The sequence below is a fragment of the Salvelinus sp. IW2-2015 genome, linkage group LG27, assembly GCF_002910315.2.
Source record: "Salvelinus sp. IW2-2015 linkage group LG27, ASM291031v2, whole genome shotgun sequence".
NCBI classification, from domain to species: Eukaryota; Metazoa; Chordata; class Actinopteri; order Salmoniformes; family Salmonidae; genus Salvelinus; species Salvelinus sp. IW2-2015.
This window is the reverse complement of record NC_036867.1, coordinates 29,415,278-29,438,519: the sequence shown is the minus strand read 5'-3', so window position 1 is coordinate 29,438,519 and position 23,242 is coordinate 29,415,278. Positions and strand designations below refer to the sequence as shown.

General features: G+C 41.1%; 1 protein-coding gene and 1 long non-coding RNA gene across 12 annotated transcripts in view; both read left to right on the top strand.

Moving 5' to 3' along the window:
- The window catches only part of LOC139023115 (uncharacterized), a 227,590-nt gene that overhangs the window by 136,735 nt on the left and 67,613 nt on the right, over positions 1 to 23,242 (top strand). The window lies entirely within an intron of this gene.
- Positions 9,234 to 23,242, top strand: part of LOC111953310 (muscleblind-like protein 2a) — an 81,622-nt gene continuing 67,613 nt past the window's right edge. For 9 of the 11 annotated variants that reach the window (XR_011474269.1, XM_023972517.2, XM_023972515.2 and 6 more), the window contains exon 1: positions 9,234 to 9,473. The gene's annotated coding sequence lies outside the window, so the exon portion shown is untranslated. Of the gene's footprint in view, positions 9,482 to 13,772; positions 14,027 to 23,242 lie in introns of those variants that run through there. The other 2 variants (XM_023972510.2, XM_023972509.2) reach the window with 2 other exon arrangements.

The following is a 23,242-nucleotide window of genomic DNA, read 5'->3' as shown; positions in this document are numbered from 1 at the left end:
ATTTTTATCCAATATAATATTTGAATATCAAACTTTAATTTCAATGTCAAACATATGGATATTGAAGGTGTTGTGATGAATCTATATCTTCCAGGATAAAGGATTCCTCTCACTAGCTGGTAGCCTGCTCTAGTTGTCACTAGTGGGCTTTCTGAGGTGAAGAGGATACCCTTAAATCTACCCTCAAATTCATTAAACAAAGTATTTACAATAACTCCCTGTTATAATACCATGAGGCCATTCATATACTTATTTCTTGTTACACACAATAGAAAAGTACAGTATAGATGGGATTAATTAACATGTTGTTGTGTTGTTATCCATGCAGTTGCATACCTGACATGCAATAACATATATTTATCAAATATTCAACCATTTAAGTGTTAACATCATTCCCTGAGGTTAAAGGTCTGGGATGTATTTGTTAATTTCCGTTGTCGGAGAATCTTCACTTTCCACTTAAGGAAAAGCACATGAGCCTCATTTTGAGTTTTCAGAGGCGAATTCAGCACATTGTGTTAAAATAAAGAGTAATTTTTCCACTGCCTTGAAATCCTTAACTGACAAGGTTTCTAAGCACATTATTTGTGAAACCTTCTAACTTGTGACACACACACGCAGGTATGCACACACGTACGCACACACATAGAAGTAACCGGCTGTGTATGTAAGGGTATGTTCACAGTCAGCAGAATCAAACTACATCTGACTCTAGTACCGTCAAACATTAGCACGATTGTAAAAGACTTTCCACATATCTGACACTGTGTATGTCCCAAATGGCACCCTTTCCCTTTGTAGTGCACTACTTTTGACCAGGGCCCATAGGGTGTCATGCAAAAGTATTGCACTATAAAGGCAATATGGTGCCATTTGGGACACAAACACTGACTTGCTCTGTTTGCTAAGGAAATTCCAATGACAAACTGATAAGTAACGAAGTTCCATTTGTGAATTAAGCTTACTTACAGTTTTTTACAATCACTTTGGTACTAATTTCAGAACCTTGATGTCATTTTTCAAAACTCTAGACACAAAACTCACAACCAGTGATCAAAATGCAAATTTTTCAAAACTCTAACACTTTTTCCAATTGCTTGGATACAATACACATCAAGTTAAGATAATTTGTTCATTGAACTAAAATCACCTGTTCAAAATGACACAACTTAACATCAAAGTATTACCATTTCAAAATACAATTCACACATTACATCTGAGATTACTGTCTATTCATTTGATTACAATGATCTAACTATCAATTGATACAACTGATCAAAATGATAAGTAACTGTTGCATTACTCTTAATGCATAGTTTTATGGAAACTGACGAACAATATTCCATGTTTAGATCATAAAAGTTTCAGGATAATGAGATCCATTGACACCAATTACCGTGTAACATGAACCAATTGGACTACATTATCTACGGATGTAATATTTCATCATCATTCTTCATCAGACACTGTTTCTATGGTCACGTGCACCACTTTTCCAGACCATGTTTTCAGATTTGACATTACTGTACACTCACCGGCCACTTTATTAGGTACACCTATCTAGTACTGGGTAGGACCCCCCTGCCTCCACAACAGCCTGAATTATTCACGGTGTTGTACGTTAAGAGATGCCCTTCTGCACACCACTGTTTTAAACAGCTGTTATTTGAGCATTTGTGGCCTTTCTGTTAGCTTGAATGAGTCTGGACATTCTCCTCTGACCTCTCACATTAACAAGGTGTTTTGCCCACAGAACTGCCGCTCACTGAATGCTTTTTGCACCAATTTATCGCACCATTCACTGTAAACTCTAGAGACTGTAGTGCGTAAAAATCCCAGGAGGRCAGCTGTTTCTGAGATGCTCGAATCACCATGTGTGGCATCAACAATCATACCACGGTCAAAGTTGCTTAGATTACTCATCTTGCCTGTTCTAATGTTTGGTCGAACAACATCTAAAGCTCTCTACTCTATATACTCTATATATTGAGTTGCAGGCAGCCAYATGATTTGCTGTTCGAATGTAATCTTCTTTGATGAGCTAAATCAGGTCTGTAGAGCTGATAGCATGACCTATGTCATTGTGTGGGATAATGTCAGGTTCCACCATGCTCATATGGTGCAAGCATGGTTTCAGGCCCAACCACAATTTACCACCCTGTACTTACCCCCATACTCTCCTTTCCTTAACCCGATTGAGGAATTTTTCTACACATGGAGGTGGAAGGTATATGATAGGCGCCCTCATGAACAAGCCGCCCTTCTCCAGGCCATGGATGACGCATGCAATGACATCACGGCAGATCAGTGTCAGGCCTGGATTCGCCATGCCCGAAGATTCTTCCCAAGATGTTTGGCTAATGGAAACATCCATTGTGATGTGGATGAGAACCTGTGGCCAAATCCACAAGACAGGATTGATGGAAATATAGAAGTACAGAAATCAATCCTTTGTTTTGCTTTTTACAGTAAGCCAGGTGAGGAACACTGAAGTTGACGTTTTACTGTATTTTTTTCTTTTTTTGTAGCTAATTATTTTTGCTTTGATTCAAAGAAACCTATGTTGTGATTGTATTGTATTTCATCAATAAATGTCATATTTTGTTCAATGATTCCACTGTGTCTGTAGTATTCTCTCTACTAGTCATTTTACAGTGATGTATTTATGTGTAGTAACATAATGAAACATGTGTCACATATTTTGTACTACAATATTTAATGATTGTACGAACAACTACACAGTGAAACTATCGGTATCTTCTGTGTGGGAGATCTAAATGAACGTTCCTATGGTATTTCACGATAAAAAAAAAAAATTATTTTATTTTTATTTCACCTTTATTTAACCAGGTAGGCTAGTTGAGAACAAGTTCTCATTTGCAACTGCGACCTGGCCAAGATAAAGCATAGCAGTGTGAACAGACAACACAGAGTTACACATGGAGTAAACAATAAACAAGTCAATAACATGGTAGAAAAAAAGAGAATCTATATACAATGTGTGCAAAAGGCATGAGGTAGGCAATAAATCGAATAATTACAATTTAGCAGATTAACACTGGAGTGATAAATCATTCAGATATCATGTGCAAGAAGAGGATACTGGTGTGCAAAAGAGCAGAAAAGTAAATAAATAAAAGCAGTATGGGGGGTGAGGTAGGTAAATTGGGTGGGTAGTTTACAGATGGACTATGTACAGCTGCAGCGATCGGTTAGCTCTCGGATAGCAGATTTTTAAAGTTGTTGAGGAGATAAAAGTCTCCAACTTCAGAGATTTTTGCAATTCGTTCCAGTCGCAGGCAGCAGAGAACTGGAAGGAAAGGCGTCCAAATGAGGTTTAGCTTTAGGGATGATCAGTGAGATACACCTGCTGGAGCGCGTGCTGCGGGTGGGTGTAGCCATCGTGACCAGTGAACTGAGATAAGGCGGCACTTTACCTAGCATAGCCTTGTAGATGACCTGGAGCCAGTGGGTCTGACGACGAACATGTAGCGAGGGCCAGCCGACTAGGGCATACAGGTCGCAGTGGTGGGTCGTATAAGGTGCTTTAGTAACAAAACGAATGGCACTGTGATAAACTGCATCCAGTTGCTGCAAGTGGAGTGTTGGAAGCTATTTTGTAGATGACATCGCCGAAGTCGAGGATCGGTAGGATAGTCAGTTTTACTAGGGTAAGTTTGGCGGCGTGAGTGAAGGAGGCTTTGTGCGGAATAGAAAGCCGATTCTTGATTTGATTTTGGATTGGAGATGTTTGATATGAGTCTGGAAGGAGAGTTTGCAGTCTAGCCAGACACCTAGGTACTTAAGATGTCCACACTATTCTAGGTCGGAACCGTCCAGGGTGGTGATGCTAGTCGGGCGTGCGGGTGCAGGCAGCGAACGGTTGAAAAGCATGCATTTGGTTTTACTAGCGTTTTAAGGCAGTTGGAGGCCACGGAAGGAGTTGTATGGCATTGAAGCTCGTTTGGAGGTTAGATAGCACAGTGTCCAAGGAAGGGCCGGAAGTATATAGAATGGTGTCGTCTGCGTAGAGTGGATCAGGGAATCGCCCGCAGCAAGAGCACATCATTGATGTATACAGAGAAAGAGTCGGCCGAGAATTGAACCCTGTGGTACCCCCATAGAGACTGCCAGAGGACCGGACAAACATGCCCTCCGATTTGACACACTGAACTCTGTCTGCAAAGTAGTTGGTGAACCAGGCAAGGCAGTCATTAGAAAAACGAGGCTACTGAGGCTGCGATAAGAATATGGTGATTGACAGAGTCGAAAGCCTTGGCCAGGTCGATGAAGAGCTGGCTGCACAGTAATGTCTTTTATCGATGGCGGTTATGATGTGCGTTTAGTACCTTGAGCGTGGCTGAGGTGCAACGTGACCGGCTCGGAAACCGGATTGCACAGCGGAGAAGGTACGGTGGGATTCGAGATGGTCAGTGATCTGTTTGTTGACTTGGCTTCGAAGACTTAGATAGGCAGGGCAGGATGATATAGGTCTGTAACAGTGTGTCCAGAGGTGTCTCCCCCTTGAAGAGGGGGATGACCGCGGCAGTTCCAATCCTGGGGATCTCAGATGATACGAAGGAGAGGTTGAACAGGCTGGTAATAGGGGGTGCGACAATGGCGGCGGACAGTTTCAGAAATAGGGGGTCCAGATGTGTCAAGCCCAGCTGATTTGTATGGGTCCAGGTTTTCAGCTCTTTCAGAACATCTGCTATCTGGATTTGGGTAAAGGAGAAGCTGGGGGGGCTTGGGCGAGTAGCAGCGGGGGGGCGGGGCTGTTGGCCAAGGTTGGAGCGCCAGGAGGAAGGCATGGCCAGCCATTGAGAAATGCTTGTTGAAGTCTTCGATTATCACGGGATTTATCGGTGGTGACCGTGTTACCTAGCCTCAGTGCAGTGGGCAGCTGGAGGAGGTGCTCTTGTTCTCCATGGACTTTACAGTATCCAGAACTTTTGGAGTTAGAGCTACAGGATGCGAATTTCTGCTTGAAAAAGCGGCCTTTGCTTTCCTGACTGACTGCGTGTATTGGTTCCTGACTTCCCTGAACAGTTGCATATCGCGGGGCTCTTCGATGCTATTGCAGTTCGCCACAGGATGTTTTTTGTGCTGGTCGAGGGCAGTCAGGTCTGGAGTGAACCAAGGGCTATATCTGTTCTTGGTTCTGCATTTTTTGAACGGAGCATGCTTGTCAATATGGTGAGGAAGTAACATTTAAAGAATGACCAGGCATCCTAACTGACGGATGAGGTCAATATCCTCCAGGGTACCCGGCCAGGTCGATATAGAAAAGCCTGCTCGCAGAAGTGTTTTAGGGAGCGTTTGACAGTGATGAGGGGGGTCGTTTGACCGCGGACCCGTGGCGGATACAGGCAATGAGCAGTGATCGCTGAGATCTTGATTGAAGACAGCAGAGGTGTATTTGGAGGGCAGTTGGTCAGGATAATGTCTATTAGGGTGCCATGTTTACGGATTTAGGGTTGTACCTGGTGGGTTCCTTGATGATTTGTGTGAGATTGAGGGCATCAAGCTTGGATTGTAGGACTGCCGGGGTGTTAAGCATATCCCAGTTTAGGTCACCTAACAGAACAAACTCTGAAGCTAGATGGAGCGATCAATTCACAGATGGTGTCCAGGCACAGCTGGGAGCTGAGGGGGTCGGTAGCAGCGGCAACAGTGAGAGACTTATTTCTGGAGAGATTAATTTTTTAAAATTAGAAGTTCGAACTGTTTGGGCATAGACCTGGAAAGTATGACAGAACTTGCAGGCTATCTCTGCAGTAGATTGCAACTCCTCCCCCTTTGCAGTTCTATCTTGACGGAAAGTGTTATAGTTGGGTATGGAAATCTCAGAATTTTTGGTGGCCTTCCTAAGCCAGGATTCGGAAACGGCAAGGACTCAGGATTGGCAGAGTGTGCTAAAGCGGTGAGTAAGGCCAACTTAGGAGGAGGCTTCTGATGTTGACATGCATGAGGCCAAGGCTTTTAAATGAGTTAATTGAACGATGATTCTGCAGTGGAAGGTTTCTTTTAAAGATATGAATGCACAATGCAATGTTTTGAACAATTGTACAGCCTGTGACAAGTGATGACCGTTTTGAGTTTTGTGTCTAGAGTTTTGAAAAATGGCCACAAGGTTCTGAAATTAGTGCCAAAGTGATTGTTAAAAACTGTAAATGGCAGAGACGGTCACTTGCTTGGGTCACTTGCTGTGGTGCCTAATTATCTAAGATATGCTTGATAACCGAATAGCGATGTATCGCCAATTAATCCAAACTGACAACAACATAACAAAGATAACTTTGACAAGATGCTCAGGACAATACAAGATGTCTGCCAAGCAATATCACAGGCTAATAAGCAGCTTATGACTGTCTCTCAAAAGGATTTTCCAATTTTGTTTTACACATCAAATAAAGAGCAGACATTGTGTAAGACTTAAAATATTGTCATAGGTCCCTCACATAGTTTCAATGGCATTACGCGTGCGCCATTTACTACATTGGTGTCAGAAGTGGGATTTGGTGCCTTGCGGCCATCAGAGGACTTGTATGTGGAGGGACTTGGTATAGGGAAATGTGGGACGTACTTTCCTGAATGGAGGGTAGTGTAGCGATCCTTATCTAGGTAAGATAATTGTGATCTCCCCCGAGTGTGTTAACCCTATGGAACAGTTAGTAAGTTTTCTATCAGACTGGAGACCTGGGTTTGAGACCCGCATGGGACATTTACTGTCGGCGTCGGCTACAATTCCATAACCTTTTAAAATGGACAAATGTTCAGTGGTTGCCCATATAATTAATCATAATTATTCCTTAACCATAAAAAGCATGCCTTTACTATACAGTTGAAAGGATGACCTTGACAATCCCTAAAGATGAGTCAATGTTCCCCCTCATCTGCTGCTGATCATGTGCTAGGCTAGCATTCACACACATTTCACTGCTGGCCCTTTGGTCTTAGCACAGTGCATGCTAGCGCTAGCTGGCTCATTGTTCATTCACTCAATAGGCCATAGGCATGGCGTGGGGAGGACTCAGAAGAGCCAATCCATGCCCTGCTCATTCCATGAATATTTTTTACATGGTCCTCCCTGACTGTTGCTACTTGCTGAGGGCAGAAGTGTTTGTGTGGCAGATGGATGCTAAATCATTTTGGCAACATTGCAAAATATCATAACAAGTGGGAGCTTCTGCAGAGCATCTGAGCATGAGGAATATGCTGATTTAATAGAAGAGGAGCTACTCTATGAAGGTGACAGAGGTGTCCATTTTTAGTGAGACCTTAGTGGTGTGTATGTGTGTGTGTGTGTGTGTGTGTGTGTGTGTGTGTGTGTGTGTGTGTGTGTGTGTGTGTGTGTGTGTGTGTGTGTGTTGTGTGTGTGTGTGTGTGTTAAACCCATAGAGATCTTAGGGACTATGTCATAAACCCCAGAACACAGTACCAGAATGCAGTTAAAATGGCAGCAATATTGGTCTATATTGGAATGAATGAAAGTAGAGGTCTAATCCTGATTTTACTTTGCAGGAAAATAAATGTAAGGCATGTGATAGATCAGAAATTGTGTAATAGAATATTTGTCAACCTAAAATATTGTAATATAATTATAAATACAGTTTATAGGGGTTTAATACAGATGTTCTGTATAAATAGCCTCTACAATATATGTAAACAGACCATAAATGTCAACATTTTTGTTTTCTACATTTTTGTTTATGTGATGCAGCATCCAGGCTGCATCACATCCTGACGTGGGAGTCCCATAGGGTGGCACACAATTGGCCCAGCGTTGTCCGGGTTTGGCCGGGGTAGGCGGTCATTGTAAATAAGAATTTGTTCTTAACTGACTTGCCTAGTTAAAGAAAATTCAATAACAAGGTTCATGTCCGTTCTAGTATTCTAATTCCTAATTAAATGGTTAAACCAAATAACCTGAGCTATTTTTAGCATGACTGAACTGTTTTTAATGATCTTACCACAARGCACTTTTTAAATTGATGTTCTTTTTATGATCTTTTTACTGTATTAGTATGTACTGTCCTATATGTGAGAGAGCTCCAACAAAACATTCCAATGTATGTATTACTTAATACTTGAAAATGGCAAATAAACGACTGTGTGTGTGTGTGATTGTGTGTAGCCTGTGTGTGTCAAATAAAATATACTCAACACAGAAATAGAATCTCATTCAATAAATTGTACAGAAATTTTAAAAAGAATGAAAAAATAAAAGTGCTCTGATAACCACCATCTTTTTAATAACTAATCGACACCTATAGTTTTGCAGAGATGATGGGCTGTTATTTTTATTTATTTATTTATCAATGTTGAGCTCAGTGTCGATTAACCACACTACAATACGAAATTAAGAATATTAAATTAATTGCAAAAATCCTGAATATCAATCTCAGTGGCACTGAAAGAGCTTCTTGTTTATTGAAATCTGTAGCTAGCTAGCTACATATTTTGTCCCGGGAGATTCACAGTTGTTTCCTAGGCAACAGCGGATCCCTTGCCCTTCCGTGTGCTGCTGACGTTCCTTTTGGACCATACCAAGTACAGCTATTGGTAGGATGACGGTGATATTTATCTAAACATTTCAACGTGCAAGTTGGACAACAAATTCAATTGACATTTTGAAAATTAGAATTACTACAAACTTTTGAGTGTTAATACACACAATGCATAATTATATCACTACCCCCCTGTAGTCAAGTGCATCCTTCTTTACCATCCTTTGGCAATCCCTGAACCAAAGATATTTATAAGTAACCTAAGATAGTTCATTTGTGTCGTTTACAGTGGGAGCAAATGAAGCATAGGGGGCAGAACAAGCAAGGAGGTGGGCAAATCCAAGCGAGAGCTAGCGAAATCCCATTCGCGCGTTGTAGCATAGATTTGCATATTTCCGTTAGGGAACGCCTCCTCTGTAAAGTGCGCGTGTGCACAAACTCAATTCGACCTCCACTCGTTCTAAACAATGCAATTTTAAACCTTGGCAAAGCGTCAAGTCTATAAAACTTAGTGCACTGTGTTCGTAACAGATTATAGTTTTGGAAACAGAAAAATGTTTTGAGATCAGATGTTTCATCAATGAGAAAATTAGAAGAATGTTGGCCCAATTTCACCTCGTTCTATCATCTCCAACTTCCACTGGACTTCCTCTCACTACCATATTTGGTGGAGAGAAAACGTTCTAAACGGATGCTTCAGTTTTATAATCCCTGTGACGTGTCTGGGTTACCCCTTCTGGCTGTGACTGAACTGCAAAATAGCTTGTTGCTTGTGCAACACGATAGCCTTACTGTAAAGTAGTTAGTGGTGAGAAAAAGTAATTTCTGCCTTAACGATTTTCTATTTTTAATTTCCGAACAGAATGTTTGCAACTCGATATTACCTTTCATGAGAGTAGTTCCGCGTGGGCCGTTGGAAGTCTCTTGCCTGCGCGCGGTGACAAGTACATCTGGATGCGACAGGTAAGCAGGTAGCCAGCTAGCTAGCTAAATTCTTACTTGGGTTGTTACGATTGTGTTTAGTTACCTGTTAACTAGCCAGTTTGTTTACTTCGTCACCTTGTGCTTGGCTATGTGAATGTGGTTGCTAACATAGATAGATAGCTAGCTATGTTATTATACCAGCGCGAGCTAACGTTAGTTCGTTTTGCCGCAGCTACTTCAACAGGAATGCTAACGTTAACTAGCTAGCATCTCGTAGGCTTTCAAAGTGAGTTGACAGATTTTGTAGAAACTATTGCTTCAGTTAGCCAATGTTGTCAGCTAGCAATAAATTTCCCCCACGAGGTCGTTTCCAACTATTGGCTAGAACGGTTTCCTAACTTCACGGCACGCGAACATGTTATCGAGCTGTCACGCTTCAGGTGGCAGTCAGTGTCATTAACGTTATTAATGTTGTTATTGACTTGATAGTCGGTGTACCTAACTAACTAGTTGGCTTTGGCAAGCCAATGTTGCCATACCAAAGCCGATGCAAACTAGCTAGTTACCTAAAATAAATTCCATGGCCACATCTTGGTCCAAATTTAGAGTAATTCATTAATTAACGTTACTAGGATAGGTTGAGCACCTCTAGATCCAAATGACAGTGTGTTGTAGACATTATTACCCGCAGTAACAGTACATGCATCATATTGTAGGTTAAGTAAACATAATGTAGGTTATTTAACTTTGACATATAACATATTTTATGACTTAGAAATACAAAAACTCACTCACTCACAATTTTCTTCTAGTGTTAGTGAAGGTCAATAGGCTATGCTTGTGTGTTAATGTACCAAGGATGATTGATGCTGATCGAGGATGATTTAGWAAGGCTCAATAAACAGTTAGGCAATGGATGTGACTCATAATTGTTTTATTCCATGCTCTGATGTTCATGTGTGCACTGCAGACAGGCTACCGTTTGCAGAGCAGAATACAGATTTCAGACTCAACTAGACTCAACTAAGCCTAGGCCTGATTTTTAGTTCTTGAATCAGGTTAACAAATGTTATTTTGCTCAATGTTCTGGACAATTGCTAGGACTTTAGAAGTTAATGGTAAAGCCTTCAAGTAGCAGGTTATTGTGTGTCTTACAAAAAGAGAGATCCTGAAATGAATATGCATTGCAAAGAACTGTTGATGAGATTCACAGATGATATTGGGTCTATCCGTGGATCTGTTTTGTCCATCATCTTCGGTAGCCATGGAAACCCACTGCTGATTGAGACTTGAAGCTCTGCAACATTGCAGGGGCAAATAAACAATTCAACAAGATGGAGCCTCTTTGTATTGTCAGTCATCTGAACGATGTTACATAGGCTTACCCTCCATCCGAATGCAGCTATCTCATTTCACACTATTATATAGTGTTCTGTACATTTTACTCAGTCAAGTATTCATTGGTCAGCAGAAAGTCCATCCAGAAGTCCATCCAGGGGGTTCAAAGTGAAACACAACTCCTGCCTTTTGATATTCAATTACAGCCAACAACAGGAAGGCAGCAGCCTATCATTGATATTTCACTGGTTTCTATTATTTTCTTTATTAAAATCTTTTTTTTGTAACAGTATTTCTTATTGGAATTTTATAATTTTCACCCATATTGAGAGATACAACAAAGACGAAGCAAAAAAACAGCACTCACTTACACATTCCTGCATATATATATATACACACATATACATACATACATGCATGCATACATACATACATACATACATACATACATACATACACCATCTTCCTCTCCCCGCTCGGCGATTCTCTCACCCCATCCCCATCATTGCGTTTCTCAATACATACATTTTAAACAAACATACAAACAGAAATTCAACAAAAAAGCTCAGTTTTAACCAAGAAGTTAGGTTCCACACATGGAACGTACAGTGTAATTCTGAAATACATAGATCACCACCATTCTAAGAGGATCCTTGCAGCATAATAGCTGATACCTCAGGTTCTAGGTAATTTAGATAAGGTTCCCATACTTTGTAGAACTGATCTGTTTTAGAATGCAATGTACATGTCAGATATTCCAGTGGCACCTATTCAAATAGTATCTTTTGCCAATCTTTAATAGAAGGAACCTTATCACTAATCCACTGTAAAATGATGTTTTTCCTCGCTGCGAAGGTAAGGATGTTGTAAAGCCTCCTCTTACCCCCAGAAGTAACATGCCTACTAGGGAGACCTAACAGTAAAGAAACTGGGTCCAATTCTAGATCAACCCCTAGGATCTTTTCAATATCTTGCAGAACGCCAGACCAGTATCTTTGTATTTTGGTACATGACCATAAACAATGTGTTAGGGTGCATGTATCMGTTTTGCATTTAAGACACTGAGGAGAAGAGGAAGAGGGGCTAAAAGCATGTCTGCGATTTGGGGATTTATGCAATCTGTGTATTATTCTTAATTGGATTGCTCTAGTACGATTACATATAGATATTGTTTTTGCATATCTCCAAATGTCCTCCCACATCTCTTCGTCAATAGTAACAGAGAATTCTTTCTCCCACACTTGTTTCACCCTCTTGTGTGTCGACAGCAGAAAAGGACCTTAAAGCATCATAACACAGACTTACAGACATTTTCCTTTGTGGGGAAAAAAAGCATTCTTTCAATGACAGGCATATCAGGGTTACCAATTAAGGTGGTGCTCTTCAGAATATAATGTCTTACTTGTAGGAAGTGGAAAAAGTCCTGCTTTGGGAGTTGATATTTCTCAACCATCTGCTCAAATGACAATAAAATCTTATAAGCAAATAAGTGTATTTAGTCTGTATGCCCTTATTAAGCCAACAGTTAAAGCCAGCATCCAGCAATCCTGGACCAAAATCTGGGTTGTTAAGAATTGGGGTAAGAGCAGAGGTTAGTTTGGACCTTCCCAAAAAACGTTGAACTGACCTCCATACTTTGAGTGTGTTAAGTGTAATGGGATTATTGCAGTGATCTTCTACAGTCTTGAAATTTAGGTAGAATATTGGACTTTGTTTAGGACCACTTGCTCCCCAATAGCCTCCTAGGCTATATTTTCCAGTTGTTTTCCTGCAGTCATCTCCCCTCCACCTCTGTCTGAAGCACTTTCTAGTGTTGACAAGCATAGCTGTAAAGTGAGTTTGCTGTCTGTTCAAAGCATTTCCAGCCTCCCCCCCCCCCCCGGGGGTTATTCACTAAAAACCAAACAGAAGCAAACAAGCTGAAACCTACCTGAATTTATGTTTTCGTTTGCAAAACGTTTTGCTACGATGTGCACTAATGAATACGACTCTAAGTTGGGCCCCCTATTACGGTCTATGGGTGGGTCGCATGCGAAGGTGACATTGGTGGATGGCGCTAACATGAATGTTTTAGTCTGTCAACTGTTGAGGTAGGGTACACAATTAACTTTGTTTAGGAAGATAGTCACACCATATCACATATTTAGAGCACTAGGTGTTATTGTCCTAGCTAGCCTTGAGGGTTATCTGGTTTATTTGGCAGTGGACTGGAAAGAGCATTTCTAGCCTCATTGATGTTGATGAAGCACTCAGGCTACCACATAATCTGCTGTCCATGTATAGGAGTGGGAGCTCAACACAGATAGGGAGAGGGTGAGCGAGATAAAAAGAGGGAGAGTTGGATAGAGAATTGGAGCAAATAGAGCTGTTGTATTGGATTCGAAAAATCATGAAGCCGGGGCTCTGACTCATCAGTTCTGTGCTGCCGCTGCTCCATCCACAACATCTCACGTGATACTAAATAGGCTGCTGTTTGTGTCGTCACCAGGGTGGGGTGGGGAGAAGAGGAGAGACAGTGTTCTCTTTCCTGAGGGGATGCTGCTAAGCTTATGTCATGTTACAGTGCAGGTGGGGAGAGCTTATGCTCTACATCAGATAATTTCATATTTATTATATAAACTGTGTTTTTGTTTTTCCTATAGTGATACAGAGGAGGATGTGATGTTTTCATGTTGGTTGCCTAGTAGCCTACATGTTGTGTCCTTTGTGGAATGGCCAAAAGGGGATGGATGGCGTGTAAAAGTTGAGCTGGGCATGAAATTGGGGAAATACCTTTAAGATCCAGCAGTGTCTGTGTCATTTGGTAGTTCAGAGTTCTGCCTGCCAGTCAGTACCCTGCGAACCAACCAGAAAAGAGCTGTGACCTGATATCCCTTTTCCTATTGGCCCGAGCAGGGAGTGGGCAGACCTGGCTGGAGGCGGGTGGGCAGGAAGGGGCTGGCTGTGGGGGATGGCTGTAAGCGTTTCAGCCAGATAGTTGAGCAGACACTGCTCTGCTTCCTGCCTGCTTCGCTCCCCTCCCCTCCGTGGCTGAGAGAAAGAGAAAAAAAATCTCTGTCTAGGCATGGGACTCTGGCTGCTGCAGCGCTCGGCAGCTCCTCCCAGGGAATGACAACAGTTCACATGGTCATTAGCTCCAGACGCTGAAGCAGGGGAACTACTCCGAGGCATAGCAGCTGCACCTGGTGTCTCTATCTATGCTGTGGCTTAAAGAGAGAGGCACGACAGCTATACAGGACTCAGCAAAAAACGAGGTGGGAAGAACGTCTCTGATCTATTTTTTTAAAAGTAGTTTGCTGCAGTATGGTGCATACCATCCTGGGTGGGTAGGGAGGAAAGAGAGCGAGTCTGTGTGGGAGAGGGAGCTACAGAGAGGGGGAGCACAAATGGGTGAGGGCAGCTCGCTGGTACAGTCTAACAAACACTTTGGTGGTTACAGCCGCTTGAATTTCTCGTGCTTGTGTTGGGACTTGTTGATGACTAGGGAAACTAACTACCACAGATAGACAGTGCCTCTCCCTTCATGATGCAGAAAAATTATGCAGACTTCTCTCTCCATGAAGTTCAGAACACATGGACTAGCCAGAGAAAGAAAGATTTGTATGATTTATTTGTAGCCCGCTCCATAGGCTGTTTCAAACTTTCCTTTTATGTCAGAAAAGAGTTTCACTTTCAATGCAGTTCATAGGCGTAGATAAAATATTTTTCTCTTGTACTGGAGGTGGACATGAAACAGAGCTGAGGGCTGGCTCCCTAATTAGCCTTGCTTGGGCTTCTTACTATTTTAAGGAGGTCCCACGTCTTTTATCACAGAGGAGGTCCACAGCCACACTCCACAGTAAGCTCTTTATCCACTGCTCTGTACTGTGCTATTATGGGAGGGAGCTGTAAATGTTGACCGGTGCGGCCTGGAAACGAGCTGGAAACACTAGAAAGGTGTCTGTCTAACTAACAGTTGGCAGTCGTGGAGGACGAAGTGGGTGTTTTCTGAAATGGAAGACCGTTAAGCTCTTCCTGTTACAAAAATAAACAACAAAAAACAGTAACGTCACATGCAATGGCTCTTCATTAGGAAGGCCAGGGCTGCAAGCCTGAGCAACTCCCTCCCTAAATTGATTCACAAGCGAGTTGTCACTGCTGACACAGAAAGGTAATTAGCCATGCCTTTTTAAAGGATTGGGAGCTTTTAGCAATTTTTTCCCCTCCAGACCTTTTAAACAATAACAACAATCTACGTTACCTTCAAAATAAGCTCTTTATGTCCAAGCACTGATTTTGTGTGTTTGCTGTGATGGATGGAAAAGAAAGCTGAATCATTTGGCCCTCACATTAGCATGRCTTTTCAGTGAAAGGATAATTCTACTTTAAAATGAACAGGCCACATTGGAAGCAATTTGAGAATTAGCCTGCTAGTTGGTCATGAGTCATAGCTTGACAGTTGAGTTGTTTTTAGTGTTTTTAAGGGTTTTCTCTTCCAGAACTACCGGGGAGTGTTTTAATTTAGCTAAATGCTCAATTTAAAAAGACAGACAGGCTATTAGAGGATCATCTGAAGTTGAATGATATAATAGTTTCACAGCATTTCTTCCTGAGTAACTTGTGTGAATGCACAGTTGCAACCCCATCTTTTAGTACTCGATTCTGGAAAGTCATTGACAGTCACAGTAAATGGGTCGTCTGTCTGTTATAGGCTACATACACTTCAAATCCAGCCCTCTCATTGGTTATCAGATATATATTGACCTGTAGATGGGCTAATCAGGGCAGGGGATTGGTTAAATATCCTATAGGCCAGTTCCCCGTGTCAGTGGCATGAGATGACCATTGCGGTCACCGAGTTTTAGTTAAGGCTATTAGGATATGAGGCCCACATTTCTGCTGACTTTGTTAAATGTTCTCTGCTTTGCTTCTTCCCAGTAGCCCTGCTTAGCTTAGTCCACTAACCTCTGCTTAGCTAGTGTCTCATTTCTCCTTACGCTAATGACATTTGATAATTTGAAGCTCCAGGAGCCAATGCCAATATCAATTTGCAGGATGGCATACTTTTAATTTCCATCCATTTATCCTAGCCTAATATTTGAATAGTAGGCTTCGTTGAGCTTCGAGTTAAGCTTTGAAAATATGCATTGCTAAGATATTTGTGTAGACTTCCAGGAAATTGTGATATACAAGTTAAGCTTATTTAAATACGTTCCCATGTGATGTGAATGTATTTTAATTTGTGAATTTAAGAAGATCTTTTTAAGAGAAATCTGCAGCTCAAATAAGTATCCTAGACCTATATTTTTATGTAGAATTTTCAGCAAACGGATTGCACAATACGGCAGTTGACCATATGGAAATTCAGAACAAAATGCCTTCATCAAATATGCTTTTTAGAACCATTATTATTAGGATGGTAAACACGACAGAAATCGTTTTTAACTAGCCTGATCATAAAAAACAACACTATTACTCTTGTTTTTCCACAACCAACTGGAGATGGACATTTTCGCTTTCATTACACTGAAGCACACGTGCACTCTTTGCTGTCATGGGAAATGTAGCCTACTCGTGTTCCTCTTGGCCATATGCAAATATATAGTGGATTGCCATCTCTGCATTGTAATAAATTCAAAAGAGCAGGTATTCATTTGCTTGGTTGTTATAGACCTGTTGTTTAACAGCTAGCTGGTGCTTTAATAAGGTCGTCTGTAAAATGGAAACGATGCAAAGTGTAGACTATGCCTTTCTCTCAGGTTGACAACATCCAGGAGAGACTAACACCGCATACACAGCTAATAGGATACGTGGGTGGTATTCAGACGTCAAGCTAATGACTTTTACTTGAGAGAACCCTGCACTGGCCTGCTCTCATTCAAATTAGGAGATGGCCAAGATAATGCCTGGCCAGCTGGCTTTCGTAACTGTAATCCATGAAGGTCTAGTCGTAACATGGAGCTTTCCCCAGTCCCCACAAATCTCTGGTCTGCTCTTAAATCTCCTTTCCTGGCTGGTTAGGCTAGCTGCTCTTTGGTAAAACATTGCACTTTTACTGGATGGCATGGTTTTGCCTGCCTCTTCAAGGGACAGAGCGATAGACAACAGTTTTTAAAGGTTGCACATTTCAGTGTACCCAGTGGGATCATTTTTTATTTTGTAGATGAAAGTCAAAAAAGCTTGACTGTTGAGCACTGTGCACATCACTCTGTCCTGAAAGCACCAAGAGAGAGCTGGGCGGGGGCGTACAGGACTGATCTGTGCAGGTCACAACAAGGGTGTCGCATGGCCCTACCTATCTGCGCACCAACTGTCCCTCCACTCATCCTCATCAGCACTCTTTCCTGGAGGTGTGTCCGCTAGGCTAGCCTCAAAGTATTCATACCCCTTGACTTATTCCACATTTTATTGTGTTGGTCTGAATTCAAAATTGATAACATATTTGCTTTTGTCTTTTACCCCATAATGACAGTAAGAACAAGTTTTTAGAAATGTTTGCAAATTTATTGAAAATGAAATGCATAAATATCTAATTACAGCATTACTTTAGTGTCTTGTTATTCGGTACAGGCTTCTTCCTTGTCACCCTGTCAATTAGGTTAGTGTTGTGGAGTAGCTAAAATGTGGTTGCTCCTTCCTAATTTTTCTCTTATCACAGCCATTCAACTCTTAACTGTTTTAAAGTCACCATTGGCCTCATGGTGAAATCCCTGAGTGGTTTCCTTCCTCTCTGGCAACTGAGTTAAGGAAGGACGCCTCTATCTTTGTAGTGACTAGGTGTATTGATACATCATCCAAATTGTAATTAATAACTTCACCATGGTCAAAGGGCTATTCAATGTCAGGTTAAAACATTTTTTTTATTTTAGGTGCCCTTTGCAGGCAGTATCACATCTGGCCGTTATTGGGAGTCTCATATGGCGGCGCACAATTGGCCCAGCATTGTGCGGGTTTGTCCGGAGTAGGCCGTCCATTGTAAATAAGACTTTGGTCTTAACTGACTTGACAGATTTTTACCTTGTCAGCTTGGGGATTCGATCTTGTAACCTTTCGGTTACTAGTCCAACGCTCTAACCACTAGGCTACCTGCCACCCCTTTTGTAGCACATGCACAGTATATAGGCTATCTTAGGCCAGGCTACAGTACAAACACGGGGCTCAGTAATATGCTAGGGCTAAGCTGTGCTATATCATATGGCTGAATGAGCTCTATCTCGCTCAAGTAACCTGATTTCCAGGGCATTCTCCATGATATGTAGGCTACCAGGTATCTTAGCTGTGTTCTTTGTATTTTCTGAACCAGGAAAGAAGTGTTAGAGTAGGGCAATAAGATATTACACTGGTAACATGATATGATAAATGCCTTTCTGCTTTATCTATCTAACCCTGATACGGGGTCATAATACATTGAATGAAGACACTGTTGCCATTTTGTTTTAATCTTTTAGCAAAATTCCATTACAAACTTTGCCCCCACTCACACTGTAACCCAGACAGTTATTCAAATAACACATAGATTTGTGGGAATTTCTCATGCCAGGAAATTGAGAAATACTTGGCTTCTAAGCGATGATGATGATGATTCAGAATTTGCCATGATTTAGGAACAAAAAGTGTTTTCTGAGCCAAATAAAAACGAGGAAAAAAATATAAACAACTGGTAAGGACATGCAGTACTGCATTACACAATCCTAACTTTAAGCATTAGTCGGGAAAATGCTCAACTGACCCAAGATCAGCAAATTCACCCTACACTGTATTACATGTGGCCAGTGGTGTAAGGTACTTAAGTAAGAATACTTTAAAGTACTACTAAAGTTGTTTTTTGGGGTATCTGCACTTTACTATTTATATTTTTGAAAACTTTTCCTTTTACTTCACTACATTCCTAAAGAAAATTATGTACTTTTTACTCCATACATTTTCACTGACTCCCAAAAATACTTGTTACATTTTGAATGTAACAGGAAATGGTCCATTTCACCAACTTATCAAGAGAACATCCCTGGTCATCTCTACTGCCTCTGATCTAGCTAACTCACTAAACACACACATGCTTTGTTTTGTAAAGGGTGTTGGAGTGTGCCCATGGCTATCCGTAAAAAAWAATTAGAAAATGTCTTTCCTTCCAGTTATGAAGGAATTTAAAGGTAATTTTGCAAGCCAATGCTAACTAGCGTTAGCACAATGACTCGAAGTCTATGAATGGTACTGTATCTACTAGCATTCTAGCAGATACTATAGACTTCCAGTCATTGCGATAATGCTAGTTAGYAATTGCACTAATGCTAGTTAGCAACTTTCTTCAAACTGCATGCAGAGATGTAAAAATGGTATCCGCACGTTCATCTTACTCTGGGGAAGTAGATAAAGGGCTTCGGTGCCAAAATCCAGAATTTTCCCTTTAAGGCATATTTGATTTTGAATTATACTGTGCCCTAGTATAGTATGTTACAATGTAACAAATACATTTGCCTCTGATTCTAAAAATAAAAAAGTATTAATAGTGAAAGGTCACATCTGACATTATTCTTACCTGGTTCTTTCATAGAAAGACACGCCTAGTTCCTGAATCGGATGTCGCAAGTCACGACTTCACAGGAGAGCCGTTTGAATGTAAAAAATATTTGATCAAAACACATGTGAACTTTCATGTGCCTTAATAATAAACTTTTATGCCATCTGTAAATACGTGTAAAGTTGTTAAATTAAGAGCGTAGTTGGTTTAGCCAAAGAAAAAGTCAGGAACCTTCCTGCTAGCCATGATGGGCTGAGATAATGAGTGGGCTGGACATGCTGAGAGATGAATTTGGATTGGTCTGAGGTGTAGCATCTTGTGTCTATGAAATTAGCTGCTCGTTATGCGTGGATACGTTTTTTCTAAAGATATAACGTTAGCCATGGAGAATGGCAACTATGTTGATACTGCTCTCAATAACATTGCTGCCCAGAATTTATCAGGTCAGTGGGAAAAAGTTGAGATGTACTACTTTCTGGAGGACAATCTGACTCTCTCTGACTCTCTCATGCTGACTCTCTCTGACTCTGATAATGAATCAGACGATGAGGAAATCCCTGATTTTAGATAAAAACATTTTCATTGAAGAAGACATTGTAGAGTCTTCTGATGACGTTGATGGGGAAGAAACGGTGATCAACAGTGTTGTCACGGAAGAAGTTGACAGCGAGCTCAAAGTTTTGGGACATTGACATTGTTATTTTGGCTCTTTGAAATGATACAATAACTATGAGGTTAAAGTGCGGACTGTCAGCTTTAATTTGAAGGTATTTAATTAGGGCTATCCACGACTAATAAAACGCTTGGTTGACCAAGAGTCATCTGTTCTTTCGACTAGTCGACTGTTCGAAATTGTATTTTTCTATATAGACACGACCTATGTGTTTTAATATGATCAACTATATGTTGTCTGATGCTTTAAGCACACTGATTTAAATCATTTAGACACACAAATGACTGGGGGGAGTCAATGGTCAGAAAAAAATAACTGTTCCTTAACCTACCTCCCGCTTTTGCTGGCCTTTGCAGATTCTGCCATTACGCTCCAGAAGTTGCCTGTAATGGGCTACGCCAGGGGTCGGCAACCTTTTGGAGTGCCTATTTATCTTACCTTTTCTACCGATCTGCATGCCAATTATGATTTTCGTATGCACATTTTCTTGGAGCAGTTTCATTGCTTTTATAATAGTTTTTGTATCTAAATCCATTGTCATGTGATTAATACAAATTCTATCTAAATGAAAATTATACAAATCTAAATAACTTCTATTTCCATTGCCTACTATGCAGAAATAGCCTACATAAAGCCAACAAATAACCACATTGCAGCCTGCAGGTAGAAAATATTCTGATTAAAAAATAAAAAATAAATCACATTTGGCTTCACATGGCCTGTCTGCAAGGAACTTGAAACATTGTATCAACTTGGTCCAGTCGGAAGTCAAGCTAACAAACTTACAACCTTGTATAAAATATTCTGGACCCTCAGTTTCTCGGGACAGACACAGCTGTAGGCACGCTGAGTGGTTATGGAAAGGGAGATTTTTCAAATAGGCTATATTGAGGAATTATTGTCATTCTGAATGGATGTTAAAACAGACTTTGTTTACTTGCTGTTTTGAGGTGAAGGAAAATTATTTGGGAAGTTCCACAGCTTATTAGTGGTGTAGAGTTAAGACAATCAGAAATACTATCAGCTTTCCAAATGGGCACATTTATAAGTCTACATTTGCGTGCAGGCCAAGTAGCCTTCTATGTCTAATCAGATGTGTGTCCTTACTCAACAGAGCGCTCCAAACAAAACACAATGAATAAATTGACAACTCGTAAATGGAATGAAATAAACCAAAACTTGTTTCTCACAAGTGTAGCCTAGGTTGTGCGCTCTGCAAATAACGTGTCCACTCCGACAATGACAACTGTGGAAAAACTGTACTAGTAATTAATAAAAATAATAGATTGAATGCATTAACCTAAATTAGTAACCAAACAAACCTTGCAAATTAGAAATTTTGGGAATTAACAGWAAATGTACTGCTGGTTTGCCTTCCCCACGGCCTCCAAAATGGATTAGTCCACAGAGACGTCAATCAAGATGTGAAATGAATTGTATTTTTTTTGTTGCAACTGCTGAACTTAAAAATTCTCGGTTGACCAACAGTCTATCGACCGACCAGTCGACTAAATGAAGTCCGCCCTAATTTTCATCCATATTGAGTGAAACGTTTAGAAATTACAGCACTTTTTGTTCATAGTCTCCCCAATTTTAAAGGGGACCAAAAGTATTGGGAGAAATTCGTCTGCGTATTAAAGTAGTAATAGGTTTGTATTTGGTCCCATGTTCCTAGCGCGCAATGACTATATCAAACTTGTGACTCTACAAATTGGTTGGCTGCATTTGCTGTTTGTTTTGGTCGTTATAGATTATTTTGTGCCCAATTGAAATTATTGGTATATATTGTGTCATTTTGGAGTCACCTTTTTATTGTAAATAAGAGTAGAATATGTTTCTAAACTAGATGAGAAAGTAACAGATGCACAAATATCATACCCCCAAGACATGCTAACCTCTTGCCATTAAAATAACAGGAGAGGTGAGCGGGGGGGGGGGATGATATTTGTGTGTCTAACTTTCTCACTCATCATTATTCATGATTCATTCAGGATTAGCCGTAATCATGGTAGCATCCACATTAATGTAGAAGTGTTTCGAAACATATATATTTTTTATTTACAATAAAAGTGACTCAAATTACACCATACATTATTTTCCGTTCATTTCTAAAGATTATTTAATGAGAATGTAACTATAATATTGTAAAATAGTCCATAAAGTATGCCTATATGTTGGTTTCCAGGTCCAGAAATGGAGCGTCATGGCTGATAATGGTTAGGCCTACTTTAACTTGGCAGCAGCTTGTTGCATGGTTATAGTCATAGATATGGAATTTTATTTTTTATTCTAACTTTATATTTAAGCAGACCTGAATGTGACATAACTGCCCATGATATCGAGCCAAGCGATCAAAGATAGGCGGTCTATCTTACAGTAGGCTACTGCTATGGCTACTGCTATGGCTACTGCTATGACCACTAAAGCTACTCAAAGTTTTGACTATGATTTGTACATAGGTCTATTTGTTTGTATGGAGTCCGACCAATGTCTCTTGTTCATTGTGGAGTGCAGTATGCTCACTATGCTAGTGTTGTTGTACTTATTTTGCCCCATGTCTTTGAATGGAGGGATCTGTGGGATATGAAACAGTGAAGGGAATTCTAAACAGCAGCTGCAGGTTTTTACAACCCTCCCTCCCTTGTTCGCCTGCCCCACCCCCACTTCCTTCTCCCAGTTATCACCAGAAAATATTTCCAGATGCTCTAAGGGATACAGGCTCCCTGCACGGTAGTCGGTTTGTAATGGATTCAAAAAGTAAGCTAAAGGCTAGGCTATGTCCTTTTAAAAAAACTTGATCTAGCAAGTCCTTTTCCCCCTCCCCAACCCGAGTAGCCGGAGGACATTGCCTGAAAACAGATTCAGAGCGAGAGGCGCGAGACTCATATTCTCTCTGTGAATTGAAAATCCACTGGCCGCATCAATGATCCGACGTCTAATTTGACTGGTCGTGTCTGGTGGGTGTTGAGGCGCTCTAGGTACCCAGGCAGTGGCGTAATCGTGTCTGGCACATGCATCTGTCTCGGTCTCTCTTGCTCTGCCTGTTGGATGGCTTCCCGGAATACTGCTGCGCTGCACGTTTTCTATTAGCTGGCGGCTCTCGTCACAGCATTACTCGACAGGGTGTGTGGACCCCAGGGGTTTTATCCCTACTGTCCCGCACTGGCTTGGCTTACTGCACTCTTGCTGTCTCATTGCACAGGGGTCGTTGCCATTCTCCGCTCTGCTTTGTATTCAACACGCCTGAGGGCTGCGTCGGGCGAGTTGGCGCACAATGACGCAAAGTAATGATCGGGAACT